General features: G+C 42.2%; 1 protein-coding gene across 5 annotated transcripts in view; it reads left to right on the top strand.

The window, feature by feature from the left end:
* Nucleotides 1-5,229: 5,229 nt before the first annotated feature.
* Nucleotides 5,230-15,481, top strand: part of PPP6R3 (protein phosphatase 6 regulatory subunit 3) — a 50,137-nt gene continuing 39,885 nt past the window's right edge. For 4 of the 5 annotated variants that reach the window (XM_021555148.3, XM_021555156.3, XM_021555153.3 and 1 more), the window contains exon 1: nt 5,231-5,367. The gene's annotated coding sequence lies outside the window, so the exon portion shown is untranslated. Of the gene's footprint in view, nt 5,368-15,481 lie in introns of all 5 variants that reach the window. The other variant, XM_021555158.3, reaches the window with a different exon arrangement.

The following is a 15,481-nucleotide window of genomic DNA, read 5'->3' as shown; positions in this document are numbered from 1 at the left end:
ATGTAACAGGTAGTTTAACCTCTTTTGATCTGGTTGAGTTTCACTCTTCTGAGCACTATGACTTCATTTTATGCCCGAGTTGATTGAACAGCCAGATATCACCACTGGGGAGGTTCAGCTTCAGACCCATGTGCAGGTGTTCCTGGTTGCCTTGCAGGCACTGGTGCTTCCCTGTGCCTGTGGGAAACTCAAGTCTGCAAGCTGGGTAAACTGGAAATAAACAACCTCTCAGAGGATCCCTCAGCTGCCCTGTGGGGACAAAGGGAAGATAACATGTTGGTAGGGACAGGACTATGGTTGTCTTGGCAGAGCTGAAGCAGAAATACACTTCACATGGTCATGGTCTGAAATGATGGTTCTGTAAAAGCAGCAGCAGCTAATGGTGAAATGCTGCTGAAAGGCTACAGTCCTGCCTGCCCTCCTCTGCTGTCACATCTAGCAATTGCAGAGCCACAGGACAAGCTGGCTTGGCAGGCTGTGCCAGTCTTGGGAAGACAAGTTTGCTCTCCAAGGTGTGGCAGAGTTGCTGAGTCACAGCAAGCCCTAAGAAATGCTTCTCTTGGCATGTGCAGGGAGCCCACCTGAGCCCATGAGCTCCTGGAGGGAGCACAGCTCTGGCTGCACACTGAGGAAACGTGCTCAGCATCCTTTGATGGAGTGACAGTGACTGAGCAGGCTGATTATTTGTAAATTTTGTATTTGCCTATCACTTTATGTTGAGGAGGTGGCTTCCTCGAGGGAGTAATTCATCAGAAGTGCTGTCTCTCAAAGTGCCACAGGCAGCAGCCATCACCGTTAAGACACTGACACTTGAAACCCTAGCCTAGTGATTTAGTAAAACACCATCAAGCTTTAGGTCCATTGCCTAAAAGAGTTCCCCTGCCAGCAATACAATACTACAATCACCTGAAGCAGGCTAGGTTTTTGCTTCTGATTTGCTTGTAATCACAGGCACAGGAATGGTGTGGAGATCTTCAGATTTGCACATAACTTCCAGGGATAAAGGACTGGGATTTCAGTCTTTTGCCTCTGGTTCAGCTTATTGTGTGATGTTTCACAAGCCACAAAACCTCCCCATTTCCCCTAGCTGTTCAGTAGTGTTTTGAGATCCTCTTTGTAGACATGAAGTGTTTCTACCTTGAGATAGTAGTGCCCTGGCATTAGCAACATATATGGGTAATGGTAGCTCCACCTGGACAGTTGTAATTTTAAAAAATAATTGCAAAAAATCCAGATTTAGAAATACATTGATAGGAAATCTCTTAGATAAGAACAGGGCCTATGAAGTCCCAAACTCTTCTGGAATTGTGATGGTGGTGACAGGACCCTTGAAAATTAGATATGTGCCAGTGCAAATATTATCCTGCCTCTTCTAAGCTAGAGATGCATCCCTTGCTGCCAGGGGACATCTGCTCACAATATAGGAAGTATCCATAGCAGCACAGTTTAACACTTAGTTATCTGTGAGAACATGCTTAATATTTACAGGAACTATACTAGGTAACTAACCATTTTACTGTTGTAGCTGTTCTACACTCAAGCTATTAATTCCCTCTCCAGATACCACTTCTGTTGCTTAATATATATAATATATAATATATAATATATAATATATAATATATAATATATAATATATAATATATAATATATAATATATAATATATAATATATAATATATAATATATTATATATTATATATTATATATTATATATTATATATTATATATTATATGTTATGTATATTTTTTATAATCTCATTATCCTTTTAACAACCCACCTGCTGGTCCTGGGGATGCCATTTAACATGGTACATTCATCCATCCATTGTTTAGACCCATTCTTTCCTGTTAAGTCTCTACTCACAATTTCCAGTGTCTTTACTACACACTGTCATTGACAACACAACTAGAACTGCCTCTACACACTTTATATTGTGAAATCTCTATTTGTTGCAGGTAGTGCCGGTACTCTCTGCTGGAACATACAAGTGGCATGACATAAACAAAACCACCCAACAAAAAAAGCAGACACAGTGAAAGAAAACAAAAAGAAGACAGATAAAATGAATGTGGAACAAATACAGTTTAGAGAGCTTTCTGGACTGACCATCAGCTGAAATGTTGAATAAAGAAACAACATCCCATTTCATGTCGATTATTTTGAAGATAATACTTTTTTTTCTTTTGTACATTTTATTAAATAAATGTGCTTACATTAAAAAGAAAGCAAAAACCAGGCTGTACACTCAGAGAACTAACTGTGTAGCTCTGTGCAGTAGATATCAGCAAATACATTTCAGCTGCTGAATTTTTACCATGTGTTTGTGACACATTAAGATCACATGTATCCATAACTGCTGCAGCTCCACTGACTTATTCAGGCAGAAGGAGACGATCATGTGCCTGTGCTGGCAGCCAGCAAGATCCTATTAACAGAAACAACCCACCAGGCTCACAGCTTGGGGAGGGCTTCTGTTCACAGGGGTTTTGTGAAACAGGGATCTTTTACTGAGCAGTAATATATTGATATACTGAAGGGGGGCAAGCACAAGCACAGCTCTTAGTAGGATAATGGACACTGCAACTCAGTCTTTGGGAGAGCCAGTAATGCCTGCAGAGTGGACAGGAGCCAAAGCTTGGTCAACTGGTGGAAAAGACACAAGAACACAAAGAAGGCTGACATTGTGGCCAGCTTTTTATGCAATAGGCATTATGAAACCAAGCACCTGAGCAGCTGGCAAGAGTCTCCTTTGGACAAAGCACAAAGGCCAGGCCACATTAGCCTGTTTGCAGCTATTGTAAATCCGGTAGCTACCTTTTCCTTAGAAGCAAGTCTCTTAACCTATCTTTCTGTATTTAGAGAAACCCCAAGCAGCCTGTATTCTGTGAAATTCTTGAACAGATTTGTGAAGGAGAAGATGTGGAGTCCCTCTCATCTGAAAAGGACACACAGAGAAAGGTAAGCAAAGGCTGTACATAGTTTACACTGCTATTACACTCTCCCTTTGTCCAAACTCTAAGGTGTTTTATGTAGAGGCATGCTCGCATTAGCACCTTATTCTTGTAGACCAAGGTCTGAGCCCATTTCTAGCTTGGATCACTGAAAAAGGTGCTGCTTTCTGCAGCAGCCCCCTCAATATTTGTCTCTTGTCTCTATCATTAGCTTTATCTTAATGGGAGTAGACCTGCTGATTGTTTTTCAGTAGGACGTAAGTACAGCTGTACTGAGCTTAACTTTATTAGATGAGCGTGTGAAACGTGAAGATACATTATTCACAGTGGAGTTGCTTTATCCTAGACTACTGATTCATAATAAAGTTCAAGAAATATATTGTTTGCCCCTCTCTTTGGCACATGAAATACACACAGTGCTACCCTTCAGTTTTCATGTCCTCTACATGAGAGGCCTGCAAGGACTACCCTAATGCTACGCTATCATTTCAGCTCTGTTGTTTCTTTCTTCAGTGTAACTGAATAAAATAATGAGTCCTTGCCTTAACTAGCCCATGCCCTCTTTACAAGAAACCAGTCAAAACCACATTGAAACCTGACAAAATCCCATTGAAGCCAGGCAAACGCCCACAAAACCAGACAAAGCCTGTGGACACCAGGCAAGGCAGGTACCTGATGATAACCTGGCTGGGCAGTGTCCAACAGGGACATGGATGTCATCCTGACAGTGACATTCTGAAACCAGGGAGGCTGCCCCGAGGGGCCAAGGGGCTCGAGACAGAGGAGTCACCACCTTTTCGGGCAGAGGTGATTCGGGAGGCTTTGTGAGGGAAGGCCAAAAGCATCCTGGCTGATCAGAATTTGTTCATGCCTTTAGGACACAGGGCGCTCAACACGCGCCATGGGTGTCCTGTGCCACTTGTGTGTCACTTGTGTCCTGTGCAGGTGTGTGTCACCTGAGCTTTCCAGCAGAGCCCCTTGCCCGCCGTGCTCGGCCAAGCAGGGCTGCAGCGCAGCAGCCGCACCGGTGGCTCCGGGTGGCAGACAGGGAGGTTTGCCAAGGCTGGGGCACAGCACCCGCCCTGCATCTCACACACGTTCGTTCCAGAGCGCTTCGTATTGGGAATAGTGTGGCCATGGGACCAGGGCAGCGATTGTCCCCCTGCACTGGTGAGGCCACAGCTAGAGTGCCGTGTCCGGTTTGGACCCCTCACTACAGGAAGGACACTGAGGTGCTGGAGTGAGTCCAGAGAAGGGCAATAGAGAAGGGTCTGGAGCACAAGTCCTGTGAGGAGCAGCTGAGACAGCTGGGGGAAAGGAGGTCAAGGGAGACTTTATCTACAAGTGCCTGGAAGGAGGCTGTAGCCAGGTGGGGGTTGGCGCCTCCTCCCAGCCAACAAGCGGGAAAGAGGAAATGGGCTGAAGCTGCGCCAGAGGAGGTTTAGTTTGGGTATTAGGAAAAATGTCTTCACTGCAGAAATTGTCATGCATTAAGAACAGGCTTCCCAAGGAGTGGTGCAATCAACATCCCTGAAAGCGTTCAAAAGGCAGGTGGAACTCGGGGACATGGTCCAGTGATAAGCAAGGCGGTGTTGCTGGTTGACGCCTGGACTCGATCACCTTAAAGGCGGGTCATTTCTAACCTTAACGATCCTATAGTTTTATAGAACACACTGTGCCGGCTGTTAGGCGGCGTTAGAGGTCTCAGGGGCCCCTGCGGGGCGGCGGGCTCAGGAAAAGGCAAGCCCCGCAGGCGCAGGAGGCGGCAGCGCCGCCGCACCGCAGCCGGCCGCCCCGGCCCGGCCCCCCCGCGCGCCGCCGCCCTGTTGTCAGGCAGTTTGGCGCCCGCGCGCGCCCCGGGGGCGTGGCCCGGAGCGCTGGCCAATGGCGAGGCGCGGCGGGTGAAGCTGCGGGACGGACGCCCCCGCTGGCTCCCGCCCCGCCCCCGCCGCGGCCTCCGAGCGCCTCGGCTCCGGATTGGACGGGACGGGTTTATTTTTAAAAGGAATCTGCTTTTTCTATTGGCCGAGAGAGACGCCTGTCAGCGTGACGTTACTTTGTTGCTAGGCTGGGAAGGTGGGAATCGGCGTGTACCCGCCCCGTGCGCTGATTGGCCAATGGGAAGCCGAGAGCCCGCCGCCACCCGCGTCCCACCCTGTCGCAGCCGCGTAACGGGTGACTGACGTTGGCCTGGCGGCCAATGAGAGGCCGAGGTACGCACAGCGCCCAATAGAAAGGGGCGCTCCGAGGAGAAGGGCGGTTCCGGGGCGAGGTGATTGGCAGGTGGGCGGAGGTAGAGGAGGGCTCGCCGGAGCTGCCATGTCCGCCATCTTGGAGCGTCGGTGATGGTGGCGAGCGGAGGTTTTCCCGCCTGAGCGGAGGCACCGGGGCCTGTGGCGGGGGACGCGCTGCCGAGGTACGGCCGGGCCGGCGCCGTGACTCCGCCCCGCCGCTTCCAGGGGAGCAGCGCTCCGGCGGCGGCTCCTCCGCGGCGGCGCGGGCCTGGCGCCCGCTGACGGCCGTGCGGGGCTCCGGGCGCTGCTCGGGCGGCACCGGGCCGGGCCGCCGGGGCCGGGCGTGCGCGGCCTCCCGCAGCCGCCGCGCGGGCCCGGAGCGCGGCGCGGAGGCCGGGCCGCAGGCGGAGCGCTCCGTGCCGGCTGCCCCGGGCTGCCGCGCTCCTGGCGCTCCTCTGGTGGGACGGATGGGCGGCTCTGGGGCTTTAACGAGGCGGCTTCTTGGAACTGTAGTGCTTTAAGAGCGTAGTAGTGTTTGGGTAAGCTTTAACCGCTGTTAAATGCGTTTGGCAAAATCTCACTTAGAACCTGCCAGTTTTTCTGGTTTTGTTTTTTGTTGGTTGCTACGAACTTGCCAAAGTGTAAGAGGGAATTAGTGTTTTCTATTTAGTGTCATACGAGACTATCTTGTATGACATAAGTGCAATTGAGGCTAAAGATCGTTTCTGTCAGCACAAATGTTGTTTTAAGTCAGTGGGGTACTTTGAATGGGTGTGTTGCTATTTTAAAAAAGTGTTCTAAGTGGAGAAAACTTAGGAGTAGGTGGATAGCTTTTGAAAGGAATCCTTTGAGATGTTGACAACTTAAAAATGAAAGATTATGTTACTTACTGGTGGTGGTATTAGGTTTTGAATGTCCTTCAGTGCAGTGAGTAAGTGTACTCTTAACAGTGCAGTATGTTTTTTGGATATGCACAAATACCTGTGTGGGTTTTTGTTTTTTTTTTTTCTGGGATGCTGAAAGATTGGAAGTCTCTGTTTCAGTGTTCCAGAAAGATTGCTGAAGTTATTTGAACCGAATGGTCTATTTCCAGTGCAACAAACATTTCAAATAAGACTCTGATTATTTATCTCCGTGTTATTTATGTTTTCACTAGCAAGACATGGAGTAACTGAAGCTTGCAAGAGTTTCATCATTATACAAGTAGAAAATAACACTGCAAAATTACCTTTCAATATGTAAGTTGTTAATGAGATGCCATGCAAAAGTGATATCCAGTTTACATGTTTTTCGTGATAGTTTATATTTTTAAGTACTTGTTTAGGTTCACTTAAATTACTTGTTTTGTCCATCTATGATCTTATTTGAACATAAGGGATTCTTCTTAAGACCAAGGAAAACATTGAATTGAAAGGTGTAGTTTAGAAATTCCAGAAAAGCAACCTGTTTAACAGGAATGCCTTTAACTAGGGTAGTGCATTACAGTTTCTTTACAAGCCAGCTAGATTTGTATGTAAACTGCTGTAAGCATCACAGCTTTGGATTTCTTAAAAATACGATTCAAGTAGCTGTTATTCCCTTATGGAATTAAAGACACTGAGTAGTTTATGTCTCTTCACAATACTGCCTGCAAACTGCTCAGTTCTGCTGAGTTGCTGAAGTGAACAAAAGTGACTTTTTCCTTTGGAATGTTTCTGTCTTACACTTAAAGGAGGTGATGCTATAGCCTGTGTACCACTCAGATAATCAGATTGTGTTCCAAGAGTGAAATTCAAGTGAATTAGTAGAGGGAGCCTGAGTTTAGCAGTATGGGAACAGAAATTTGTGTATGTAGCTTTAGTATTTACAGATGTTTAGAGAGTGAACTCTGTTGTTATGGTTCAAAATCTTTGCTTATTTACCCAGCTTGAGCTTGACATGCATGTACTATGAAATGCTAAAGAGCTGGCTCAAAACCAACCAGTCTGAAGGGAGAAATGTATTGAAGAACTGTCTGGTCCCCTCTTCTTCCTATCCATTAATGTCCTGTTTTGTTCAAGTGTTTAAAAAGCCTTGAAGTATGTATTTAAATGCACAGTTAAAGGTGGAAGGTAAAGGATGGCTTATTGCAATATGGTTGCAAAGAGCAGTGTTTCAACATAGTACATCTTTGTCTTCACTTTTGTATTCCCTTTTCTTGGATAACTGAGTTAATTTATGGCTTTTAGAACTATGGTGGAAGCCATGGCTTTTGTGCTTGGGCAGAAGAGGTGCTGGTGTGAGCATAGTGATCACTTTCTGTGGTAAGGTAGGATGGCTTCAGCACACTGTGTGCCCTCTAGATTAGTCTTCTGTAGTAGCACCTTTGCCTGTGGTTGTTAAACTTGCTGTGTACTCCACTATCGCATATTCCAGGTTTAGGAATACTGTGTTATCTCAGGTTACTATCTCACACCCAGATTCTAGAAGACCAGATGTTGGGTTGTCCTAAGAGCAAGATGTAGAGCCATTGTTTTTGGCAAAGCTTTTCACAGTAATAGAACACGTATGGGTAAATGAGAAATAGCGTCTTGCTTGTGTCTTCTTATTTTGGTAAGTTGTAGGAAGAGGGCAAAGAACTTGAGAAACGAGTGATCCTGATATTTTTGGGGTGGGAAGCAAGCCGGAAGGGTCAAGGAGAAGACGCACAGAGAACATGAACATCATGCTGAAAGCTCTGCATAGCATGTTTAATTGTTTCTGTAGCGTGTCAGGGTGCCAGCATCTGTTTTAGAAACCATATGCTACTAAGCAACTGAAGTAAAATATTTTTCTACTCTTGGATATTATATGTAGCTTTATAGCTAGTTTGGGACCTTCTCAGGAAGTGGAATAGACTGACTTGAAAAGATTGGGAGGACACGTGGTTTAAGCTTGCCTGTTTATGGAATAGCTCTTCACATAATATTGGCAAAAAATTGTTGGTATGAAATACAAGGCTTTTCGTGACCCTTGATTATTCAATAGCATATATAACATGCCAAGAAACATGTTTGAAATGGTATGTGTGATTTGGAATAGGTGAAAAAGTTCCTGCCTAACACTTTGACTTTTTTTTCTTCTTGCTGTTAGTTCATACAGTCATCCCTTAATTCTGTTAAATCCATGTATCTCTTCCTCTTAAACTTGAAACGTTCAGTGTCAAATCTGTGGGATATGTTGCATACCAGTTGTGGAAAAGAATAGCAGAAACACATTAGCATACAATCTTATGGACCAGTGAAGCTGTAACACTCCACTGGACGGGAGATTTATGTTGTTAGGCCTGTAGGCACAATGGCACAGAAGAGTGCCTGGGAAATGCAAGGTGGGGATTTGATTAATTAAGGGAAGGAGTGTAAAAAAGGAGAATAAAAATTCTATATATGCACAAGCAGAAACTGCCCTGTGGTGAGATTTGAGGATGGATTAGTTTCCTTGAAAGGTTCTTAAAACTTTATCCAATTTCATTTTGAATGAGATGGTTCCAAGCATTTTTGCAGTTTAAGTTGTGTATCTCTGAGGAGGTGCCCCTGTGTCCACTGGCCCTTCTTGAAAATGAGCACAGGAACACCATAGGCTGTCTCTTGTCACCTGTGCCAAAAGATGCTTTTAAACATGAAGAAAGCTCTAAAGCCCTTTTAGGCTGCCCAGGCCTGTCCTAGGTGAGGCTTGAGAGATGGCCATGTGATTTCCAGTTTGGTAATAAAGCACAGTTGGGATGGAGGATGAAAACATCAAATTTTTTAGTAAAAAGTAGTTTCTGAATTAATTAAATATGTTCTAGAATAGCTGTTTCAGTACTAAAAGCATTCTGATTGTTAATTACAGAAGTGAATTGCAGGTTACACAATGGGTGAGTTCCCTTCTTGAGTGACCATTGGCAGGATTTCTAACTGGATGCCAGTATATAAAACAAGATTTTGTTGTACAAATTTAACTTCTGCTGTGGGTTTTTGAAGTGAATGCCATTATTTCCTAAACTTTTCTGTAAATGTACAGGATGCTCCTTTAGAAGAGCAAAGCCCCAGACTAATCCTCAGTTGTGTTGCACATTTCTCTCCTGTGGGAGTAACCTAATGGATAGATTAAAACTTTCAAGTAATGCTTTATGCAGTGGCTGTAGGCAATGCTAGTGCAGGTGTGATTGCATTTTCCATTGTATTGTAACTGTTTTGAGCCTTTGTTAGAGCAGAAAAAAGGGAGTAGCAGATACTCTCAAGGCTTACCTTGCTACAAGTTGATATTATTTCACTTTTGTTTGCATTGTGAAAGGGGTGTAAGCCACTGCCTCCACAGGGTGGATTTCTGCACCTTTGTAGCAGAGTGTCTAACAATTAGTGATCCTCATAGAAATTGTGAAAATACAATGCTATTTTGCTTTTTTTGTAAGTATAATGGAAATCAAGTTTTGTGTTTCCAATCTACTTAGTGCAGGGGAAAATAAAGGGGTTTTGTGTGTGTGTGTGTGTGTGTTTTTTCAATTGCTCTAAGTTTCATTAAAGCAAAAAATCAGGTTAGGAATTGGTGACAAAGCTCATTCATTCTGTGATGTGGAGAAATAGGGCTCTCCATATTCTTCTCTTGCTTACCATGTACTGGCTACTTGAACCAGTTACCAATCTTAAGAGTTCAGCTGTGAACTTTAGGTCTTGTTTGAACTGCAGAATTTGAATTAATGTTATTTTTTCTGCTACTGTCTTGATGAACTTGCTGGATGTCCATGTAACTGAAAGCTAAGTCTTCTAGAAAACAAAAAGTAGTAGGTCACTTTTGACAACTTTAGCTGTTGTCACCAAACTTTTTAGAAAAGGATGGCAAGTTTAGAGACAGCTAAAACAAAACTGCAGTGGTGGCAGGAAGAGACCCATTTTTTAAATGAGGAGGGTTCCTACTGATGTAAGCATCTCCTTTTTCTAGGAGCTCAAGGTCTGTGTCATGTCAGTGCAGAACAGTCTAGATGGAAGTGCACCTGGAAGTTGCAGCAGCTCAGGGGTCTTGTTCCCGTCGGCCATGTTTGTCTTTCTCTGTTCTTTCTGGCTCTCACAAAGGGGGAGTTTGTCACTGCTCATGGCAGCTCTGAGGAGTGATGACATGTAGGAGTCTTTTGCTGTCTGTGAGGGACAGCTGTAGAAGGTACAGTGAGCTGGCTGTGAAGTATCAGTTCTTCCTTTTGGCTGTGTCCAGCAAACATTCATCAAAGGATCCTTCTCTGTGTGTATTTGATGTTGATGATGGGCTCTTTGTTACAGTTCTAATCCACATCTAAATAGCAAAAAAATTGTTCACCAAACACTGTATTTGGTGAAATCTGTTTGATAAAGGATTTGGTAAAGGTAACATTAGTGAGAGATCTGCATTTCAAAATGATCATCATAAAAAATGAAATGTGTCTTTTCAGGCTGCTTGATTATGCTCTAAGGGCTAATGCTGTCTTCTAGAGTCACAATATTAAAGTTAATAATTTTTTCTGATACAAGTAATATGTGATTGAAGACTGAACTTACAACTTCTCAACCCATTGCTTTAGTGCTTGATTACTTTAGTTACTCAGTAGTTGTGCCAGATACAGTTGTCTTAATACGATTTCAGTCATAGATAGGCACATACTTTTTTTTTCCTGAGTCTGCCTTATCCAGTATGCCCTCCTGCTGTACTTGAATATTATTATTACTTGAATACTTATTTTGGGAACAAAAACCAACATACCTGAACTGAGTACCAGCTACACTTGGCTTTGATGCTCTGCTTCAAAAATGCAAATTTATAATTTGCAAAAATGTAAGTTAAAAGTATAAATTAATCCCTAATGCCTTGGTTACTGACTAGGGAATTTAGTTGCCCAGATTGGAATAGGAGAGATAGATATTCAAGGCAGACAAGAATAATTCTGAATCTTTTATGTATGAGAGTGTCTGTGGAAAAAAGATTCAAAGGAAAACCCATAGGGTTTATGTGTTTACTTATTTATATTTTTTATAGGAAACACCTGCAGATGTTTTTCACAGTGGGAAACTGGATGCCTTTTAGGGCATAACAGAAAGCGAAAACAATGATATTAATACTTATACAAGATTTTTTACCTTTTGAAATGCACTGGTCCAGTCTTCCCGTCTTCTGGATTTGGGAATTGTGAAGTTTAGTTTGTAATCCTAGCTGTAAGGCTGGAGATTAGAATGCAGTGGGGTTGGCTTTTTTTTTCCTCCCATGTTGAAGTTGTAGCCCTGTGTAGACAGGAATTAAATTATTTATAGAGCAAATAAAAATTTGTAATGTGGTGCTGATCGCATCCTCATAAGAAGGGTTTATAGGTTATCCAAATGTAATTAAAAAAAAAAATTATTGTAAGTAGCGAGCATTGAGTAAAACCACCTAAGAAGTCTTGTTATAGACTTCAAGGCATTTAAAACCAAGTTAATTTCTGTGCCACTGGGCATTGCAGTGACTTGACTTTTTGGAATTGTAATAAGACTGTCTTGACAAAAGTCTGTGTGGGACCCTAAATGTTACTGAAAAGAATAGAAGACTTAAGTTTAGATCTTAAGTAAATTGATTTTCAAGTCTTTGGCTCAGCAGGGTATTTCTCTTTAGGGCTTTATCATGTAATGCTGTAGTAAATGCCATTTTAAATTCTGAGCTTGCATTTTAAGTCGCTTGGTTTCTTTGAAACTTTATGCTTTAAATCCCTTGAGTAGGCGTAGGGCAGATGTATCGCTGTAGTTTTGTGTAACTAACCTATCAGTGCTGTTTTCAGTCTTGCATTGGGATTAGTTATAACAGTGTGTTCAGTAATTCTTAGTAAAGTAACACTTGGTGAGAGTTGAGGCTCTTGCAGAGGGAGAAAACTGTTGGCAGATAGATTGGTAGTTGAGAGAAAGAATTGGTAGGAAGGAATGGATGCTTAAAGTACTCTGAGTTACTGTGTGCCCTCTCTTGAAAGGGCACAAAGAAAATGAAAGTGTGAAAAGCCAGTTGAAGGAAGGGTAATTTCAGAAGGATATGTGTCCCTTAACTGTGGCATATTGCTTGAATGGGTTTTTTAAACTCTATTAGAGTATACTAGTGTCCTTACGGTATTGCACAGCTGATGATCACTTCAGTGTAAAACTTTAGACTAATCACCTTTTGGAAGCAGTATTACTAAGAGCTGCTGCTAAATCTTTGAGACAGACTTGCCCCACAGTTGCCAGTTGAAACTGTGATAGAATTCTGAAAGGTGCTCAAACAAATCTGCTCCTCTGATTTGTTTGAGTCTTAATTCAAGAAGCATTGAAGTATTGAAGAATTTTGAAAAGATTATTTTGAAGGTCACAGAGAAGATAGTAGATTTGGCATTTTTTTAAATGAAACTTCAGCTTTTTTTTCTTTAAACTTGCACTTGGAAGGTGGTGTCTTATTCTGTTAGGCAGTCCTGATTTTTGTACTGTTGTCCAAATAGAAGGGTTAATAGAAGAGTTCCATGGGGAAGGCATTCCTTCTGTTCTGTTTAGACACCAGAGGCATCTGTGCCTAAAAAAGTGTGTGATTGCTTTGTGTGTGTGGTTTGTAAAAGGACAGCATGGCAAAACTCAGTTACTGGAGTCTCCAAAATATAAATTGCCTGTGCGAGTGGGGAATGAGAAAAAAAAGATTGCATTAGCTTAATAGCCACTTCAGGCTTCTCTGGGAAGGCTTTTTGCACTGAAGTTTCATGATTTTGCCGGGTTTCTAATTTATTTTCTGAAATGTATTTTTGCATGTACCTAAATAAAAATGATGGTAATTCATTAACCTTATGTAGATGAGAATTGGTGAAATCTTCCCATTTAAAAGCATTATTTTCTTAATTTTCTAAGATGAGTCTTGGAAAAGTCAAGCTGGTCATGCTTTTTTGAAGCTTGTTGTTTAAATACCAGCAGTTACTGGACAATTGTCTTTGTAGCACTCTGTATTACAGAAGGAGGATATTGAGTCACCAGCTGTCTTAATCTTTGAGTGCTAAATTAATCTGACTGTTCAGCATCCAGTATTTAATCGACATTTCATATGTATTAGAATATTTATCTTTATTAAGTACTTACCTTCATTCTCAGGATATCTGTAGAGGTGGGCAAACTGTTGTGTACACTGTTTTCCCTGAAAACTGTGAAGGAAAGTAGTGTTTTTTGTTTGGTTAAAGGGTCAAATAAAGCTGTAAGATTCCAGATGGCACTAAATTTTGCTAAATACTGAAGCCAAAATCTAGAGAAGTGGATATGCTAAAGCAGCATCACTCCCCTTGTATTTAGATGCTGCTTCTGTGGTTTTTTTTTTTCTCTTGCTTGGCATTGGAAGAACTTTTCTGCTTTTATCTTAGGGATTGTATTGTTAAACTTGAAAATGCTGGTATTGTAGGAAAAAATATAGAAGGGGCTTAAGCTCTTTGGTAAATCAAGTCAATTTTTAGTGGTCTTTGCCCATGAGCAAATCAAAATAAAAGATGTTTTAACCTGGTTAAATTGAATATTAAAGGAAGAAATAACTTAAACTTTCTCTTCATGATGTTGGATTTGAACACTCTTTGAAGAGTGTTAGGGATTCTAACTTTAATTCCCCAAAGCAAAACATGTTTATGATACTGTCATTAAGGGAATATTTAGCTTGTGAGTGCATTTAGGGTGGGTTGAATAGTTCTGTCAGTTTTTCACGATATGGTTACATTTCTTGATATCCTAATTAAAAGAACTTAAGAACTTGCAGCCATCAAAATTTATTTTAATGGCTTTGTAGAGCTTAGCATAAGGAAAAGCAGGTAGATACTCTTGCCCATAGCCTTTAACTAGTGCAGTTCACGTAACTTGGAGTGAAAATTCAGGTTACCTGAACAGCAGGTCCCAGAAACCGTGAATGAAAGTGAAGAGTTAAGCAAGAGGTTACAAATTGCTTTGGATTTAGTTTTGAAGTTGCTGTCTTCACGTGAGAGTCCACTGCAGTTCTGGCAGCAGCTGTAAATGACTGGAGCTTCAGGAGACAAAAACACTGATGTGCTCCTGGAAGCTGCTGACTTCCATTTCTGAACTGCAAATGGTCTTTAATTATTCTTTTTAACAAGACTGGGATTTTGCATTAAAAAATAAAGCAAATAATAGATGTGAATGCACTGTCTATACAGGAGGAGCACTGGTGTCCTGGTTAGAAGTTGCTGAAGTAGCTTTCTTTTACCTCCATGTATTTTTTTATGTGCCTCAAAACCTGATTTATGTCCAACTTTCAAGGCCTAATCCACAAGGGGAATAGGAGGATTAACTTGAGAAAAAAAATCCAAACTCATGCTGTCTTTGAACTAATACAGTGAACAGAATAACACACATGCTTATAAAAGAAACCTCTGGTAAAATTCACGCCTTTCAACTTAAAGGCTGTCTTTAGGTTATAGTAGTTGTTTCTAAAATGTTCCAACAAAAACGTTAAGTTTACTGCTAAAGCAGTGAGTCAGTGTTACTGGAGTTTTTTGCATTTCCAGAGTAGCAGTATGGGAATTCAGGACTCGTTTACACTTGCAAATTATCAGCTGGTTGAGACAACAGTAGAACTGATACTGAGTTGTTCAAATTCAACATCACCCATCTTATGTATTGGATTCAGGAGAGCTTTTACTCTGTCATCTGAGCAGGCTTGTAGTGATATAATTTAGGGCAAAGATGGAAGAGTCAGATCCTGATTGCACTGTCCCTAATGGTGTGGTCCCTCTTCCTTGGCTGCACTGGCCCTGGTGATTGATAGACCCTTTCTGTTGTTCCATCCCGTGGACAGAAAAACTCTTCCCCTCTTCCTTCTGCATTTGCCACTTTTGGAGTAACTTTTTTCATTTGGAAATGCCTTGGCAGAGGTTTCATCACTGTTGGGGAGCCAACAGAGGGTGACTGCACAGCAAGGGGTAGAACAAAGCTGCTTTGCATAAGCTAATTTAGCATCCTGAAGCACTCCTGTGAGAGACTATGAGGAATTTCAGTCCTTATCCTCATTCTGAGTGTGGATGGTGACATTTCAAAGTACACATGTATCCTCTAAGCAAGGTGTTCGGAACTGATAGCCAAAGCATTCAAAGTTTAAGTCCTGACCTGAGTGAGATGCTTCTTTGTGTTTAAAATTTGCCTTGGTTATCATGAAGATTTTTCTATAAACTTATTTAGTTTACAAATGAGAATTCTAGACTAGTTCAGATGTACCAATATCTTAGCCCTTCTGCTCTCACCACTATGAAGTTGATGGTTGTGGACAACACTTTCAAGTCAAGTTTCTTTGAGAACCTTTTGTCAAAGGGGTTACTTAAAAGTTTTT

Source organism: Lonchura striata, chromosome 6, assembly GCF_046129695.1.
Source record: "Lonchura striata isolate bLonStr1 chromosome 6, bLonStr1.mat, whole genome shotgun sequence".
In the NCBI taxonomy this organism is placed as follows: Eukaryota; Metazoa; Chordata; class Aves; order Passeriformes; family Estrildidae; genus Lonchura; species Lonchura striata.
The sequence above is the reverse complement of the archived record's forward strand: the minus strand, read 5'-3'. Positions and strand labels throughout refer to the sequence as shown.